Here is a 19,577-nt window from a genome sequence, read left to right as displayed (position 1 = left end):
GGAGTAGTTTGTTATGCAGGATAGATAACTAATGCATTCCATGACGTCTGGGCCCTTAGCTGGAAAGGCGCAAATGGCTGGGGCTAAAATCTCCTGGGAGGCTGCTTCATTCACGTGGCTGGTACCTGAGCCAGAAGGACTTGAAGGCCCAGCGGGCACGGTCACCTGGAGCATCTGCACGTGGCCGGTCCGGTCCGTGTGACTTGGCTTCTCACAGCACAGCAGCCAGGCTCTGAGAGGGCGTGTCTCAGGAGAAAGTGCGCTTTCCAGGAGGCCAGGGAAGAAGCTGCAAGGTTCCTTTTGGCTCACCCCAGAAGTCACGGGGAGTCACGGGGAGTAACCTCTGCTGCATTCTGTTGTTACAGGTGAGTCACCAAGGCCAGCCCAGATTCAAGGGGAGGGGATCTGACTGATCCTCTTGATGGAGGGGTGATAGGGTCCGGTTGCACAGGAGCAAGTGGGCGGGTGGCCATCTTTGCAAAATACAATTAGATGTATCTGCTCTGGCCCTGGGAGAGGAACAATCCATTGCCCCTGCGCTGCCCCTCAGGGAGAGAGGGCTGGGTGGCTTCTTTCCTTACCTCCAGCCCTGTGAGAGTGCTGCTCCTGCTACAATGGCAGGTCCTAATCAAGCCCTGAGGGAGCCAGGCGTCCGCTACGCTTGGATGGTGGAGCACTTCATGCTTTTTGCTCTGGGCTCCAGATTCTGGTGCTAATTCTACTTTTCTGGGTTAACAATTTTTTTTTTAAATATATTTTATTGATTTTTTTACAGAGAGGAAGGGAGAGAGATAGAGAGCCAGAAACATCGATGAGAGAGAAACATTGATCAGCTGCCTCCTGCACATCTCCCACTGGGGATGTGCCCGCAACCCAGGCACATGCCCTTGACCGGAATCGAACCTGGGACCCTTCAGTCCGCAGGCCGACGCTCTATCCACTGAGCCAAACCGGTTTCAGCTGGGTTAACAATTTTTAGAAAAGGTCCAACTGACACCTTATCCCACCGCGGCACATCGCCCTTTCTCTGCCAGCCACTGTGCGGAGCACTTGGCCCCAGTCAGTCCTGCACTCACCCTAGCAGCTAAGAATTATGCTCCCATTTACAGAGGAGGAAGTCACTGACCGAGGTCACTCAGCCAGAGGTGGCAGAACAGGGACTCGGCCCCTGAGCCCTAAGTCTACCCTCTAGGGGCCCTGGGATTCCAGAAAACCTACTGGGTGTTGGAGCCCTAGCCCTGGTCTCCTCTGGGCTTGCCAAGGGTGAGGCCAGTGTGAGTGTGAGGAGGAGCTGGAGGGAGGTACTCACAGGGGGTGGGGCTTCAAACCCCTGCCTGAGGGGAGGGGCTAGTTGTTGGGTGTTTGGGTGAAAGGGGAGGAGGAAGGAGGGGGAGAATGTTTTTTACTTTCTTTTCAGACCTGTCCCCAGTCAATGAGCTTTTCAGTGGCCAGAGGGTGACCTCCAGAGTAACAGTCCTGCACTCATTGCCCCTCAGTGTTTGTCAGAATGAAACCCCTTCTTTGTCCAGGAACCTCTGATTGGAGGCCCTCAGAGCTCCTGGGGTCTGTGGATGCTGGGTCTTGGAGTGATTTCCGGCCCCAGCGAACAGGTCCTGCCGATGTCCGGTGTCGGGCCTGCCTGCCCCGTGTTCCTGGCCACCGCTACCTTCCAGATGGGCCAGCTCCCAGCACCTGCTGCCTGCCAGGCACTGCGCTCTTGTTGGGGACCCAGAAATAAATGAGAGACAGCCGCTGTCCAGTGGAAGGAGAAACGTGAGGCATTAACCGCCACCCAGGAGAGGGCTCCTGAGTCAAGGGCACCTCGAATGAGGGTCAGAATCACACAGAGAGGGGAGGGCCTAACTCAGCAACAAAAAGGAACGAACCATTGATACAGGCAACATCATGGGTGAATCTCAAAATCATCATGCAGAGCAAAGAAGTCAGATACAAAAGAGTACAGACTGTGTGATTCCATTCTTATGACATTCTAGACCAGGCAAAACTGTGTGTTATATCCAGATAGAAATAAGACCAGTGGTTGCTTGGGATGAGAGGGGCTGGCCTGGAGACGTGAGGTGCTGGATGTTCTGAGGGACGTTCTGAGGATGAGGAATATTCTGAGGCGGGAAAGATGTTCTAAACCTGGGTAGGAGTGTGGGTTACACAGAACATTCGATAGCTAAAACTGACCACACTGTACACCCAGGATCTGTGAATATCATCATATGCAAATTATATCTGTTATGGGCAGCACTCCAAATAGTCCTCAGCAAGCCCTGGTGTGCTCCCCCTTGTGCAATCACACACACACACACACACACACACACACACACACACACACCGTATCAGGTAGGTCTGTGTGGCCGATAGGGTGTGCAGAAGGGATAGTATGTCACTGCTGAGAACAGGACACTGGTCTCTTTCTCTCGGATAGCTTGTTCTGGAAGAGGCCATGCGTTGAGCATCGCTATGGAGAAATATGCTCGGCAAGGAACCGAAACCTCCTGCCAACAGCTATGTGCGTGAACTCACAGTAAGTGTATCCGTCAGTCCCCATGAATGTCTTCCGAGGTCTGCAGCCTTGGCTGATTGCTGGACCACAAACTCATTCGCGACTTTGAGCCAGGCCACCCAGCTAAGCCGTTTCCTGATTCCTGATCCTCAGACTCTGAGTGAGAGAATACGTTTGTTGTTTTAAGCCATTAACTTTTCGGAATTATTTCTTTGGCAGCTCTAAGTGATGAATAGAATGTTTCAATAAACTAAACAGGTGGGGGAAGCATCTTCTAAGTGCTCCTGGCCCAGATGGCTTTCCCAGGGACCTTCCAGTGCTTTCTGTGACTCAGACTTCTGGGCTCAGTCTTCAAAATGGGGAGACGAGGGGCCTGGAGCTCTGTCTAAAGGTCAGGGGCTGGTGTCTCCTACATATCCACAGCCCCGCAACAGTTACACACAGTGGCCAGGCCCACACCCGCTGTGCAGAGAGGGCTCCAGAAACGCCCCTGTCCCCCCGTCCTCCCCCGCCATGTGTACATGCAGGCACCCACTCAGGGCTCAGAAGCTAATAACAGCTACTATTTGGGGAACACTTTCTATGTGTCAGGGGACATGCAAAGTGCTCTGTATGCATATTTTAATTAATTCTCCCCAACACCCTCTGAAGAAGATATTACTAAACCTATTTTACAGGACAGAAAACTGAGACCCAGAACATGGAGGCAACTGCCAGGATCATAGAGCCACCAGGGTGTGGCAGCTTTCGATTCAAATCCAGATCTAATTCCCAAAGGAAGAGGCAGGCGAGCAGCACACCCGGGCCGGAGAATGCTTCTCTCATCTCTTCCCTCTGAGAACAAGCCACACCTTCTGCCATCAGAGAACAGGCCACAGTCTCCACCCAGACTCCCCGGGGTGAGGATAGAAAGAGACTGGAGGGTGATGTCCACGCCACCAAGAGTGTCAGAGGTCGTGGGAACTGAGGCCCAGAGAGGGAAGTGACTTTTCCAAAGACTCCCATCTAGTGCTCGTGGGTCCACACCGCCCTGCCTCTCAAGGACAGCTTTGGGGTAGGGGATGGAGAGTAAAAGGGAAGTCAAAGGTAAGGACGACAAAATTGAGATCTCATCATTTGGGTCAACCCCACAATGGGTAGGATCTACATAAACCAGTGTCACAGATGGTCCCAGTGAGAGCCTCTGCAGCCTCAGGGGCCTCACAGAAAAGCTCTGAGAGCAGTGCCTGGCCTGTGGCAGGGCTTGATGAAAAGCCCTGCACCATTCATTTGCTGTGACCTTGGGTTTCCTCATTCATTCATTCATTCATTCATTCATTAAGTATTTACTGACCATCTGCTATGTGCTGTTTTAGGAGCTTGGGATATTTCAGCGAACACAAGATCCTTGTCCTTATGAAGCTTAAAATACAGAGGTTTCCTATATCAGTTCTAAAGTATCCTACAAGTGAAAGGTGCTGTAAGACAGGAAAAAGTAAAGGAGGGTAAGAGGACCAAGAGTGAGGACAGTGTGTATGGAGCAGGCGGGTTGAAATTGTAAAGGGTTTTAGCTATCTCAGGTAGGCCTCTCTGAGACTGCCTCCTTTGAACAAAGGCTTGAAGGAGGCGAGGGGTGCCATATGCAGAGTGAACCATATGGAAATCTGGAGGGAAGACATTCCAGATAAATTACACATTGATTATATATTAGGAGTGAAGGGGAATTATGTCTGCAACTTCCTCTAACAGTTCAGAAAAAATAAATTATATATAGAGCGACAGTATGTATGTGTATATAGACATGTAAATATCCATGTGCGAGGTGTACCGGTTACTAATGCGGATCTTTTTCAATAGATGGAGTTACACATCTGTTGATATATATGCGATTTGATACCACTTGTCCCGATTGATGGCACAAGCACTTTCTGAGCAGCATTTCCAAATGTATGAAGAAGTGGAAAATTGGGTCTCTGAATGGTTTGCCTCAAAACAAGAAAAGTTCTATTGGGACGCTATCCACAAATTACCCAAAAGATGGGGGGATGTGTAGCTAGTGATGGACGTTACTTTCAATAAAGCACTTTTGATGTTTCTCTTGAAATTATAGTGTTTTCTTTGGATTACAAAATCTGCATTAACTGGTTAAAGTTAATCCGCATTTTAACCGGTTCACGGTTAATCTACATTATTAACTGGTTAATAATTAATCCGCATTAATAACCGGTTAATTGTTCCGCCCGGAGATGAGGGGAGCAGCGGGCTGCGCGGCGGCGGCGGTCTGGACCGGGGACGCGGCGGGCGGGGGTCGGAGCGATGGCCGCCCGGGGCTCCCGACCCGAGGGCCGCCCTTCAGCCTTTGCCGCCCGCCCGGGAGGCGCGGCCACGGCGGCCCCTCGCCTTGTCCTTCCCATCCTCCCCGGGGCGGCCGGCTGGCGGGAGCCGGGAGGCCGAGGGGCCGCGGTGCGCGGAAGGGGTGGCGGCCGCGGGAACGGGCTTTGGGGTGAATGGGTGTCCGCAGCCCCAGTCGGCCGAGCGGGGTCCCTCCCTCCCCAGGGGACCGGGGGCAGTCGGTCCTCCAGGGCTGACCTCGCTGCCCTCCGCCGCCGGAGCGCGGCGCGCCGGCCAAGCCTCGCCTCCCCGCCCGCCCCCCGGGGTCCGGAGCCCCCGGGGAGCGGCCCGCCTCTGCCCGACTTCGGGTCCCGGCTCCTCGTGCGCCCGCCCAGCCCGGTCCGTGCAGGGCAGTGGCTGCACCGCGCCCGGGGCGGGCCGCTGGTCTCCGTGCGCCGGGCGCGCGTCCCCGGTGTCGCCGCCTCCTCTCCCCGCGCACCCGCAGGGTCCCCGGTGCGGGCGGAGCGCCGCTGCGGCCTCCTCGCTGGAACGGGGACTGTACTCAGAATCCCCAGGGAAGGAGACGGCGAGGAATGGGCGGCACTTCGTTGGGTTTGCCTTTCGACCCGCGAGCAACCTCGTAGATCACAGCCCTACGCGCGGCGCGTCCTCCGTGTGAGCCCGACGAGGCTCTGCCCTGCAGGGGCGGCCGGGCTGCTCTGCGGCCGGAGGCGGCGGGAGGTTCGGCAGCCTCGGGTGGGAGCTGCCGGCGGAACTTGGCCCTTCCCGCGCCGGTCCAGGCAGCGCCGCCTGAAACTGCAGCAGATGCCGACTCCGGACGGACGCGTTTGCTTGCGCTCCTCCGCCGGCATCCTGCGCTACGCGGTCACAGGCGCACACCTCATGGAAACAAGTCCGATAAAACGTGTAGGTGATAAAAACCAATACCTACTAATTAGTGCACCCGGGAAACCTCAGCGCGGGCAGCGGGGAGGCGGCCTCACTAATCCCTTGAACAGGTGAGGCTCGGGCATCTCCCGGGTTAGGTGGTGGAGGGGCTCTGGGGGCAGGCACGGGGCGCAGCTGGCTAATGGGGTGCTTCTATTACCTCTAAAATAGGCATGTATTTGTCGGGATGCCCTTGTTATGAGATGACTTAAGGTGCTTAAACACCCCTCAAAGTTATGATTTCTGTCTATCTCTGAGAACTATATTTTTCTTTCAATTCCTTTTATAGTTTACTTGAAACATTTATATTGTTTTGATGGGTTTGCTTGTAGCGCTCTCTCTCTCTCTCTCTCTCTCTCTCTCTCTCAATATAGAGATGCTCAATATATATTTAAAATATTGAGAGGGGAGTCAATGGGAGAAAAGGGGGGATATCTGTAATGCTTTCAACAATAAAGATAAATAAAAAAGAGAGTGCCGGGGTATGTGAAGGAAATGTTCAGGGTGCTGGCGCGGAGGGTAAAGGGAATGCTTTGGTGGTTTTTACCTGCCTGCAATGCACCTCCCTTCTTCAGGTAACAATACCCCAGCTATTCCTTGGAGGAACCGCCCCTCCCCCACCTTCCTTCCTTCCTAATCCCATCTCGAAGTTGGGGAGGGGGTGGCCCGAGACCCACATCAAGCAACAGGGCCAAGCAGACACAGTCCAGGGGTCCAGGGCTGCCTGAGGAGGAAGCCCACCCCGCATAACGCAGAGCTGACACTTGAAGCAAAGTCTGTGTCTGAGGTTTGATCCCTCAGTGGCTCTCTTACATGAGGCAATAAATTCCCTTTGCACTAGGGCCAGTTTGAGCTGGATTTTCTCTTTCCTCCCAACAAGAACAATGCGTTGATGATCCAAAGCACCAAGACAGCCTCTCCGAGGAGAGGACACTGACTAGGAAGCAGAGACCTGAAGGTGGAGAGTGGCTGGGTCACATGAAGAGGCAAAGGGAAGGCCCCAGGAGAGGAAAGAGTGTGGCAGGTGTGAGGAGCTGCAGGAAGGCCCGATGGTGGTGGCAGGGGGAGAGAGGAGCCGAGTAGATGCAGCTGGACCTAGGGCCCTGATGGAGGGCCGAACAGGCTTTTTAAGAATCTGGGACTTCATCCCAAGAGCAGTGGGAAGTCAGTGCAGGGTTTTAAACAGGGATCGACTGAATCTGCATTTGGACATTCTTTGCATTTTAATAAGAACATGGGTGATAGTGTGGGGACTAGATTGGCAAGAGGTAGAAGTAGAAGTAGCGCAGGGATTACCTAGAAAATTATTGCAGACCTCTGGGTTAGAGATGATCATGATGATTTAGACCAGTGGTTCTCAACCTTCCTAATGCCTCGACCCTTTAATACAGTTCCTCATGTTGTGGTGACCCCCAATTTCATTGTTACAAATTGAACATAATTAAAGCATAGTGATTAATCACAAAAACAGTATGTAATTACATATGTGTTTTCCGATGGTCTTAGGCTACCCCTGTGAAACGGTCATTCGACACCCAAAGGGGTCGCGACCCACAGGTTGAGAACCGCTGATTTAGACAGAGTGGGCACAGTGGATGTGTAGAGGTTGGGTTTGTGGCAGCTGGTTTCCAATGATGTCCCCTGTAGACCATGACTCCCAATACTCACGCCTTGTGTGGTCCCATCCACACTGAATCTGGGGCCGCTCCGTGACTACTTTAACCAATGGAATGCAGAGGAAGTGGCGCTGTGCCTTCCAAGGGCAGGAGATCTAGTGTCCATGCACTGAGGACTCTGCTGTGTGGCCAGAAGCCTCGGAGATGGAGGCAAACGCTCTTTGGCTCCTTCTAGAGTGGATTCCAGTCACCCTGGCTCTGACTTATCACCCAACCACGGTCTCTGTGTCTCTGATTGGTCAGTTACCTGGAGGTACATGGATGTCCTATGGTTCAATCAGCAGTGGGGGAGGGGGGAGGAGGGGGAAGGGAAGGGAGAGCCGGAGGTGCAGACATGGCTGCCTGGCTCCACTTTCCCTTGAGATGAGCGAGCAGTTTTCGAGAGGAGAACGTGACTACAGCAATTTCAAAAGTGGCTCAGCTTGGGACAGGCTTGCATGACTCAGTGCTCCGCACATTGGCCTCTGCCCCTGTGCAATCCCACAGGGAATGGAATAGAATTCCCCCACCCACCTCCTCACAACATGCTGACCCTCTTCCTGGACCTCTGACCCTGGCTGGGTGTTCCTCAGCTCAGGTTCCCAAACCTCCTTGTGGGCTGCTTCTCCCATCCTTCCTCAGCTGTATCCCTGACCCTTTGCTGGACTTTCTCCTCTGACCCCCTGGCTCAGGGTAATAATACTAAGAGCGACCACTTAGAATGCATTTACTAAGGTATGAGCCAAGCACCCGGCAAGAGCTCATGGACTCCTAGAACCAGTTCTAGAAAGTAGGCACTTTCTTTTCATGCCCATTGTACAGATGCATAAGTCAGGTTCACACAAGATAAGTAACTTTTCCAAGGTCACACAGGCAGTGAGAGTTGCCCCAGAGATGAATTGAAGTTTATATACCCCTGGAGTCTGTTCCCTTATTATCTAGGGACATACAGCCCTCCAGCCCAGGTTGGTGTTTGCCTCACCCTACCTCTCACCTGAGCGGGGTTGAGGTGAGAGCCCAATGCTTTCTTTCAAGGGTACACAGCTTTGACCTCTGTCTGCTGTGCTTCAAGTTCATTCAGGCCAGGGGTCTTCACAGTGTGGTTCCTGGGCCAGCAGCATCAGCATCGTCTGGGAATTTGTCAGAAATGCATACTCTAAGGCAAGCATGTCAAACTCGCGGCCCGCAGGCCTCATTTATTGGGCCCGTGTTAGCCTTTGAGTTTGACATGATTGCTATCAGGCTTACTGACTCAGAAACTCTGGGGTGGGGCCCAGAAACCTGTTTTAGCAAGCCTTCCAGGTGGTTCTGAAGCCCACCCATCTGAGCACCATTGGATCAAGCCCTTTCCATTCCACTCTCAGGTGGCTCTGGAGACAGCAGCTGGAGAAAGTGAGGCTTTTCAGCTGAGTATTTGTGGGGTTTTTTTTGGTGGTGATGGTTGTATTCTCATCACATTTGTCAGAAATGACTCAGGTCTGGCTTGAGAGAAGGTGTGTGGATTCCTTAATTGTTGCACACTATTATTTTTTCACATTTGCATTCAGCCTAAAAGAGAGTGAAAAGAAACATAAAGAAATCCAAACTACCCAATTCAGCAACTTAGCATTTTGTCGGTCTAGGGAAGGGTGTGACTGTAACCCCATAGTCAGTCACCACGCTGAATTTAGGAAGAGGCCCAGCTCGGTACCAGGTCCTGGGCTGGGTTCTGAGGCACAGACCAGGCCTCTGTCCTGCCTGCCTCTGTGTCAGGGGACAGATGCCTTACTAATAACTAGGATTTGGGGTTCCAAGAGTTGGGGTCCAGGATCTGCTCCAACATGATCCTGGCCTGTACCATTTCAAATTCCTCACCAGTGCACAGCCCCGAGCCAGAGCCCTGGCTCTGTCATTTGCCAGCTGTGTGATCTTGGGCAAGTACTTGGCATCTCTGGGCCTCAGATTCCTGAATTGTGAAATGAGAGTAATGATTCCCACCTTGCAGGCTTGTTGTGAAGATGGAGGAAATGCATGTAGCATAGAGGTGCCATTTACTAGCTGTGTGACCTTGAACAGGTTAGTTAGCCTCTCTAGCTTGTTTTCTCGTAATATTAATAGCACAAACTTCAAAGGATTGTTGTGAGATTCAAGGTCATATAAATTGTACAAGGTTGCATGATAGCAACTACTCTGGTAATGTAAGCTATTATTAATGTTAAATACATAATACAGTTTCTGGAGTATGGTAGATGCTCAACAAACAGTGGCTGCTGCTGTTATTAGTTTCCATCCTTAACTTAAAGACAGCTCTGACTTTACAATGCCTAAGGCTGCTTTCAGCGTCTGGCTGCGGTTTCTTCAGGGTCTCCATCTCACTGATGCCTCCAGGGAGTGGGCAGTGCTGACTTCAGGTTGATGCTCTTCTACCAGTTCATCTGTGATCTCACTCTGAGTTCCAGACCCCCTCAGGTCTCCTGCTGTTTGCTGTTGGCCTGATTGCAGCATGCTTTGTTCTGGCTTTATGCTCCATTCTCAGGGCTCATTTCACAGGCATAAAGTTTCAGACCAGAGTTAAGTTCAAGCTCTATTGCTCACACTAACAGTGTAATCTTGGACAAAGGATTTAACACCAATTTTCTCATCTGTGAAATGGGGCCAATAATGTCCATCTTGCTGGGTTGTATAAAGATGAAATAGCCCTGGCTGGTTTGCTAAGTGGCTAGAGTTGTCAGCCCTCGGACCAAAGGGTTGCAGGTTTGATTCCTGGTCAAAGGCACATACCTAGGTTGCAGGTTTGATCCCCAACCCCTCTTAGGGCCCCTGTGGGAGGCAACTAATCAATGTGTGTCTCTCTCACACTGATGTTTCTCTGTCTCTCTCTCTCTCTCTCTCTCTCCCCCCCCCCCCCCCCTCCCTTCAACTCTCTCTAAAAATCAATGGAAAAAATATCCTTGGGTGGGGATTAACAACACAAACAAAGATTAAATACAACCATGTATTTGTAAACATTCATCATGGTAACTGTCACACAATAGGTGCTTAATAAATGCTTATTTACTTCTCTGTTCACCTCTCCCTATGGAGTAAATCCCATAATCATTGTAACTGGTATGTGATCAGTAAAAGGGGGAGTAACCTTTCCTACTTGTGGCAGAGACTGCCAGTCTTCACACAATATCCAGTCTCCCTTTCTTCTTTAGTATTTTGACTTTATTGGGTGTGGGAGGAAGTAACAACATACCCAACTACTGACTATATCTTCCCGCCTCCCTTGCAGCTAGGTGGCACCACGTATCTGTTTTGGCCAATTATATGAACGGAAGTGTTGGTGGTTGTAATCGTTGAATTGTGCTCCCCCCCCCCATCAAAAAACCCCAGATATGTTAAAATTCTATCCCAAATACCACAGCATGTGACCTTATTTAAAAACAGGGTCTTTACACAATCAATTTAAAATGAGGTCATTTGGGTGGGTCCTAATTCAGAGTGATTGGAATACTTATTAAACAGGGAAGTTTGAGCACAGAGACAGACATGTACAGAGGGAAGATGATGTGAAGACACAATGGGAGAAGCTAGTCATGTGACTGGAGTGATAAGCCTACAAGCCTAGGAATGCCAAGGATCTCCAAGGATTGCCAGCAAACACCAGAAGCTAGAAGCGGCAAAGACTCTCTCCTAGAACCACCAGAGAGAGCGTGGCACTGCCAACACCTTGAGCTTGGACTTCTAGCTCCCAGAACTGTGAGACAATAAATATCTATTTTAAACTACCCAGATTTTGGTACTTTTTCACAGGAGCCCTAGGAAATTAACACAGGTGGAATTTGAAGGTGGCTGCTTAACGGGAGGCTTCCTGATGCTTGGAATGTGCAGGGTTGGTGTTTATAATATTTAACAACCTGTGTATGGAGATGGCGTTGATCAATCAAAAAGGACATAGAACCAAGAACAAGGTGTGGGTCACACACATTCACATATTGCTTAGATCGGTGGTCGGCAAACTGCGCCCCCTTGAGCGTGGCTCTTTCACAAAACGCCACATGCGGGCGCGCACGTACAGTGCAATTGAAACTTCGTGGCCACACTCAAGGGGCCAAAGAGCCGTATGCGGCTCGCGAGCTGCAGTTTGCCGACCACTGGGTTACATATTAGCCCTGGGAATGTGGCTGGAGCTCCAACAGCCATTTTGTACCACGAAGCTAGAAGCTAGGAGCTGGGGATGGCATACCTCCAATATTATCGACGACATACTTGGTAGGATAAACCTATGTTTGTTTATGGCTCTGTTATTTGGGGATTTTCTATTTTCCTCAGCCAAACCTAAATTTAGCTCACATCCAATCCCATGAAGTACTGGGAATCCTGAATGAAATGATCAATAGGAAAGTATTTTTGCAAATTCTCCAGCTCTAGGCAGACATAAGACATCTTTCTTATTGCAGTCTTTGTAATGATGATTATGATTGGTTTAGGAAAAATAGATTGAAATTGACTGACATGATCCTGGCCAGAGATCAGAGTTTTTTTTTTGTCCTGCTTCAGCAATATATATATATGTATATCCCAGAGAGGAAGGGAGAGGGAGAGATAGGAACATCAATGATGAGATGCCCAGACCCGCGGGACAACAACGGGGGAACGAAGAGACACCCTAGGAGAATGAGACAAACAAGGGACACGAAAGAATGGAGGCAAGACAAGTCCTGATCAAGCCTCAAACTTTATACTCACAGCGGCAGGATATATACTGTTTTAGGGACGGGGGGTGGGTAAAGGGGTCCATGGGCAGTAACCTATTACTAGAGATTTATTAGGCTCCTGATGGCTGTGCTTATCAGCGGAGATGTGTGCTTTAGCAGGCTTCGGATGGCTGTGTGCTTATCAGTGGAGATGTGTGATTTAGAGGCTGTGTGAGGGTAGTTTATCTTTAACTGCTGGCCAATTTGCAAGACACAGGTGGTTTCTGGTAATTAGGAGTTTCTGGAGGAACCAGAAACTTATAGTTCTTAAGATGGCTTTGTTTAAGCCAATATCTTTAATGGCTCCCAACAATTCCTCCCTTTTTCTTTATTAAGGGTGGGCTTTAACCGACTGGGGGAGTAGGGACCTGGTTCCTCCCGTGGGATATCCCACCGTCAGTGGCTCTTGGTATCTTTTGGGGAGGAGAGGCAGAGCCGATAGTTATGTATGGATACCAACCTCTATGCAAACCAGGTGTGCTCACAGGGAAATCCAGAGGCGGTCGAAAATTTTTGTGACCTTCCCTTGCAGTGCTTTGCCGTGCACCCAGGTCGGTGCCCATGCCTTTCTCCTTCTATGGGGAGTAGGCAAGCATCCCTCTGGCGTCATGCTGTCCCCGCAGGGAGGGAGTTTTAGCAGTCATTATAATCACATTCACGGTCTAACATGGCTAGACGATGGTAGTGTACCTGAATGGGTTTGGCCAGGACGCTATCAACCTGCTGTTTTACAAAGTCTGTTAATTTTCTAAAAGTCCAGGGGCCAAAGGTTAGGAATAGGAAAAGGCTGACAAGGGGGCCAAGAGCAGGAAGCAGGTAGGGCAGGAGTCCGTTCAGTCCGCTCCAAAGGGGGTTCTCGAATAATTCTCTCTGTCTTTTCACTAGATCTTGTAACTTCTTTATCCGGGACGATCCCGGATTTGTTGGATAAAAGCAGCAGCGTTCCTGTAGGGCCAAGCATATTCCTCCCTGTTCTGCTGTGAGCAAATCTAACCCTCTTCTATTTTGTAGTACTACTTCAGCTAATGAATCTATCTGATCTTGGAGATCATTGATAGTGCCTGAGAGAGCTTGGACATCATCAATCAGCTGGTTAGATAATTTGTTATAGGTATGCAATGCTGTTCCTAAAAAAAGGTCAAGAGAGGTCAATACAGAATGCTTAAGTGCCTTCCCCAGGAGGCCCTCCACACTGTGGAAAGGAATAAATCCCTTCATGTAAAACATTCAAATTCATTTGTAAGTTTGTTTGGGATAAATGCATAATATACTGTTGTAAAGCATCAAAAATTATTAATGAAACTTGTAGAATAATACCATGTAAGAATATTCTTTGCTCTAGGTCATGACAACTTGATTTTAAACTGGCTGTCTCAAGGTTTGGAATGAGGGACCTAGTTTGCAAAGAAAAGCAATTTACAGAAACAGAGACAGCATGTCATCCAAACTACAGTTTTGGGTAAACACATTATCTAGAGTCCTTGGGTAACCTAGGTGAAACTTAGGCATGTTATCTGAATTAGTTTTTACCTGAATTAATTGTTACCATACTTCACTTTACCGTGCCCCAGGTGGTCTCTGGGCTGTTCCTTTTATTCTGACACCAATGTAGCTCTACAGGTGTCTTCCATTAGCATCACAAGTGAAAAAATTCAGAGTAATTAAAGCTAGGTGCAGCCTACGTGTAGGTGATCGCTCCATCATGCCCCCTTTTTTGTTTTTCAAGTTGGGATTTTTAAAAGCTGATGAGACTCTGAAGCCTCTTTTAATAAAGCAACCAATTGATCAGCAAGTGCATTTCCCTTAGTTAATGGGCCAGGTAATACGCTGTGAGCCCTGATGTGGGTGATATAAAAAGGGTATTTTCTCTGCTGTACAATCTGTTGAACTTGCTTAAATAGTAAGAATTGAAAGATCAGACGGAGGCCTAAAACCAGGACTACAGGCTTTATTAGAGGAGAAGCACCTGCCGGGCTGCCTCACAAAGGGAAGACAGCAGCACGTGCAGGGGTGGGCCCGCCTTTTGAGGGGCGGAATGGGAAGGGGTGGGGGGCTTAGTGTACTCGGCGCACACTGATTGGTGGTTTACTGTATTGTCCATATAGGACAAGGGCTTAGGGTATTTGGCAGGTGTGGATTGGTGGTCCAATGTATAGTCCATATAAGGTACCTGGTTAGTCACTCAGGTATTTCTGGGCTGCAGGTTACATCATACCCCGCCCACCAGTTGGGGGAAGGGAGGATCTATCAAGAATAAACTTTGGTCACCGGGCAGTTTCAATTCTACTTACTAGGCCCGAATCATAAGAGGAATCAGAAATTATGTTAACAGGCTGTTGGAAATCTTGCAATGCAGCCTTAATAGCTTCTAATTCAATTCTTTGCACAGAAGTATGACTGGTCAGTATGACTCGGTCAGAATTTATAGTATGATAACCAGCTTTCCCATTTGATGATCCATTAGTAAAAACAGTTAAAGCTCCATGAATTGGTTCCTGCCTAGTGTTTTTTGGTATAATGATGGAGGTCTTATATAAAAATTGCAAAAGTTTATCTTTTAATAGGTGACAGCTAAGTTCCCCTGAATATCCACTTAGCACAATTTGCCCATTTTAAGTCAGTTTGAAATAACGTTTATTCTTTTAACTTTACTTGTCCTAAGTTATGAACAGTAAATGACATTAATTAAATTTCTGGTATTAGTCTTTAAGTAAATTTACATAAACTTTGTTTAAGAAGGCAAAATACAAATTATTTAATTTAGCTTATGAGGCCCAATATATTGATTTTTAACTTTAGTTAGACATCTGAAGGAAACCTCTTTTTATTTCCTTCTAAACAGCTTTCTTTCTCACACAAGCAACAAATGTAAGGAACATGGTTGCCTTTTGAGATTTTAACAAATACTGTCGCAAAGCTATATATTTCAAGTGATTTTTCATTTATGGTGACTAACTATTGTCAGATTTAGTATTTTAACAACAATCTGTAAATGTTAGTGGAAGATATTTCAAAATATTAAAATTTCTTCTTTTTATTAAATTTAAAATAATGTTTTTAAACAGCGTTCCCTTTCGGCTTATTTGCATATACAGAGGGATCATGGGAAGCCTTCAGTAACTTTTTAGAAGATTTTTACTTTACTAGGATTCAATTGCTTACAAGGATTAGTAAATTCAGTAAAGCTTTATGTCTGATACACGAGGTGCAAACGCTGCCCCACCTCCAGCCTAATTTAAAATGCAGTAGTGAGGAGCTTTTGTATTTCAAATTACATCTTAAAATTTCACTGCTGTATTTTAAGAAATATTAAACAAAATAACTTGTTTTGCCCTTTCTCAGAGGCAAAAACTTAAAATATATATTTATTAATTTTTATTTGATAAAGCTTTCCATGTGATTTCAAGTATATTAAATTTAGCTAAACTTAAAGAGAATAGACTTTTGAAAAACATTTCAGGGCTGTGAAATTTCTCAAAGTCATTCCTTAGTTATAGTTTTGAAATCCAACTTGAGAGACCACCAAATATATATATAATTTAAAAATTATATACTTCTTATAATTATTAAGAGATATCAATTAAATTTAAAGCAAATTAAATATTTAGCATTCTTCAAATCAATACTTTTACATTTAAGGATACATTTCAAACAAAATATAAGGCATTTTCAATTAATAGATTAACTTCTATCATCTTGACTTTATACTAGGCATACTCAGATTAACATTTCAGTATTATAAATTTCAATACTTTTAGATGATTTGAACTTAAAAGTTTTAAGTTTCCAGCCATAGCTATTCATATGTAAACTTAACTATCAACTTCCTGGTGGTACTTTGCCTCAGGGCGGGAAATTTCAAAAGAGCTACTTTAAATCGCCTTGGGAAGCCTGTCTGCATTTCTTTTTCAGGTTCATCTTTGCCATTTTTAAGACCAAAACAGTCTCGAGTTTTTATTCTGTACACAGCAAAAGGTCAAGTTCAGCTCAAAACTATGCACACTCGTTTTTAAACTGGCCTTTTCCCTTTACATGTGCACAGAAATCCCGGATGCATTTTTAAATTTGTAAAAGCTTTTCAGTTACAAGAAGGACTTTAATTTTAGAATACTTGGGGAGGGGGCGTCCACACTGGATCGCCACGTGTTCCCTCTTCCCTTCCCCCACATCCTGCTTTGGGGGAAGTTTCAGCAAATGACTCAGATGGCGTATTTTCCCCAAAGTCATGCTTATAGAAAAAGACATTTTAAATTTTTTCCTATTTTGCTTTCTAAAGTCATGGCTAGCACCCAAAGTTATCTTAGCCAAAGTTTGGTTGTCATAAGATGTTCTCCGGTAATTTTTAAATAAAATATTAAGTAATCTCATTGCGGGAGAGCTTGTAACTCTGCTCTCTCTTGCCACCTTTGAATCTCTCCACACCAGAGGCGGATTCAACAGCGGGGTTTCATTTCTTATTACAGATTTTAGATTCCAAATACAAATTAAGATAAGAAAACACATTAAGATGACCATGGTACTATTTTTTCAGCCTGATTTTAAGGAGTACCTTTTAATATTCCAATTTCTTTATAAGTTGGCCTTTTTGCACAGGTGATTCTATTAACGGCAATTTAAACATTTCAGGATTAGGACATGGAGGTGGAGGGAGCCATGAAGGCCATTTCTCCCATTTTTTTTTTTCTTTCTGCTCCTCTTAAGGAGCGGAGGGTGCAAGGGGGAGGAGATCCATCCTCCTTGACCTCTTCTAAAGCCTCTAGGAAATGAAATGCCGTGTTCCACAAGGGGAAACAATTTTTGGCAAGTTCTGATTAACTTTTTGGCAAACTTTTAAGATTTAATGTACCTTTTTCAAGCAAAACAAAGGTTATATTCTATAATAACATGTAAAAACTGTAAAAGATTTCCTTCTAAAATTTTAACACTTTAAACATGCAAATCAAAAGTCTATAATAAACCATGAGCAAAGGTCAGTGACGAAAGTGAAAAAATTCTTTAAATCTTTCTTTTTAACCCGAAATCCTCGAGCCTTGAGGGACTCCCTGAGCCCTCTGAGAAATGCTTAAATCTTTCTCTTAACCCTTACTCCCCATGTCTTGAGGGACTCCCTGAGCCCATCTAGAAATACCTCATGAGAGTTCAATGAGTTGCCCATTATTTTGACTGGGTAGTTCTCAAGATTTCCTCCTCCACGTAAGCCTCTGGGACGTATAAACTCCGTGCCAGGTCAGCTGAGAATTTCTTAAATCTCTGGTGATCCTTATGTAACCGCTCTCCTTTTACCTTACGGCCTCTGCTCGCGTGTCATAGGTTGGGATGTATAAGCCCCATACCAGGATGGCAACCACTAAGACTTAGCGAGCTCAGAGTTTGCCAGAGAGGGCGACACAGGTCGGGCCAGAGAAAAATTACTTTTCCCAGTGATTCAGAGTTTTCACTGCCGGTGTCGGGTACCCTTCACTCTTCCCCGAACGGCGAGGTGAAGTGCTTATTAGTGGACTGGAGGGAGATCAAGAAAACTAAAAGGGCCAGCCAAAGAGGGTGAGGGCTCTCAAGAGGTATTTTGAAATTCTTGTTTGAAAAGTTTCGTCTGCTTACCTTCACAACGATCTGTCTCACGGGCGGGCGAAACCGTGGCGATCAAGATGCCGAGTCTTCACTCACGAGTCAATACTGTGCGGTGACTCTAAGGGGTGCCTGGCCAGGCGCTTCAAGCAGACGTTCTCGCAGGGGGTCCCCAAGTTGCCACGTTGAGCGCCAGACTGCCCCGACCCGCGGGACAACAACGGGGGAACGAAGAGACACCCTAGAAGAATGAGACAAACAAGGGACACAAAAGAATGGAGGCAAGACAGGTTCTGATCAAGCCTCAAACTTTATTCTCACAGCGGCAGGATATATACTGTTTTAGGGACGGGGGGTGGGTAAAGGGGTCTATGGGCAGTAACCTATTACTAGAGATTTATTAGGCTCCTGACGGCTGTGCTTATCAGTGGAGATGTGTGCTTTAGCAGGCTTCGGATGGCTGTGTGCTTATCAGTGGAGATGTGTGATTTAGAGGCTGTGTGAGGGTAGTTTAACTGCTGGCCAATTTGCAAGACACAGGTGGTTTCTGGTTTCTAGGAGTTTCTGGAGGAACAAGAAACTTATAGTTCTTAAGATGGCTTTGTTTAAGCCAATATCTTTAATGGCTCCCAACAATGAGAATCATTGATTGGCCACCTCCTGCAACCCACAACCGGATATCAGATATTGAGCCTGCAACCTGGGCATGTGCCCTTGACCAGAATTGAACCCGGGACCTTTCAGTCCACAGGCCGATGCTCTATCCATTGAGCCAAACCGGCTAGGGCAGCAACATATTCTTGAGGGCTCTGCACAGCATCCATGGATAACAGTGGCATGAGAGACTGGCAGGAGAGGGGCTGCCAACTTTTGGGCTGGATGCCAGCAGGATGACTAGGTGATTTTTGTTGAGCTGCAGCCAGAATGCTTAGCCACTGGTTGGCAGTTAAACATAAAGGGTAGGAGTCAGGACAGATAGCTTTGAATCCAGGCTCCACCCTTACTTGTTATGTGACCCTTGGCAAATTCCTGAACTTCTCTGAATCTCAGATTTTTCATTTGTAAAATGGGAACAATTATAGCCCCTGTGACATAGGGTTGCCATGGAGATTTAGTGATATAAATATGCAATAGGGAAAAAGATACATCCAGTTTATTTGTATCCTGTCCACTAGCCCTTGACAGATAATATATGAACAGACTGGATTCTGATTCGTTCCTTCTTACCTTCATTGATTCATTCATTCAGTAAGCATAGTGAATGTGCCTACTCTGTACCAAGGGATGAAATGAGCTCGTGAGATAGATTTAGACCATGGTAGCCAAATACAGCCAGCTCAAAAGTGGTTTAAAAAAAATAGAGCCGCCCTAGTTGGTTTGGCTCAGTAGATAAAGCGTTGGCCTGCGCACTAAAGAGTCTCAGGTTCGATTCTGGTCAAGGGCACATGCCTGGGTTGTGGGCTCAATCCCCAGTAGGGGGCATGCAGGAGGCAGCTGATCAATGATTCTCTCTCATCATTGATGTTTCTCTCTCTCCTTCTCCCTTCCTCTCTGAAATCAATAAAAATATATTAAAAAAAATAGAGCCAAAGTTTGTTTGGGCGCCCCTCCCCTCCTCTCATCTTTTCTTGAGGGTTCCCTTCAGCGTTTCATGGCTGTCCTGGTCTACCTCCTTACAGTCAGTAGATGCTTGTTCTCAGGAGGACCTCAGTCACTAATTCATACTATAGTGGAAATGACTATGAATCTCTCAAAGAAGGGGCTTGCAACTGACCCCTCCTGTAAAGTGACTGCCTCCTGAAAGGCCGTACTTATGCATAGAAAGCAAAAAGGTTCCAAGTAGAAGGGCACAGAGGAATCATT

Source organism: Myotis nattereri (assembly GCF_964212035.1).
Source record: "Myotis nattereri genome assembly, chromosome: 3".
In the NCBI taxonomy this organism is placed as follows: domain Eukaryota; kingdom Metazoa; phylum Chordata; class Mammalia; order Chiroptera; family Vespertilionidae; genus Myotis; species Myotis nattereri.
The sequence above is the reverse complement of the archived record's forward strand: the minus strand, read 5'-3'. Positions refer to the sequence as shown.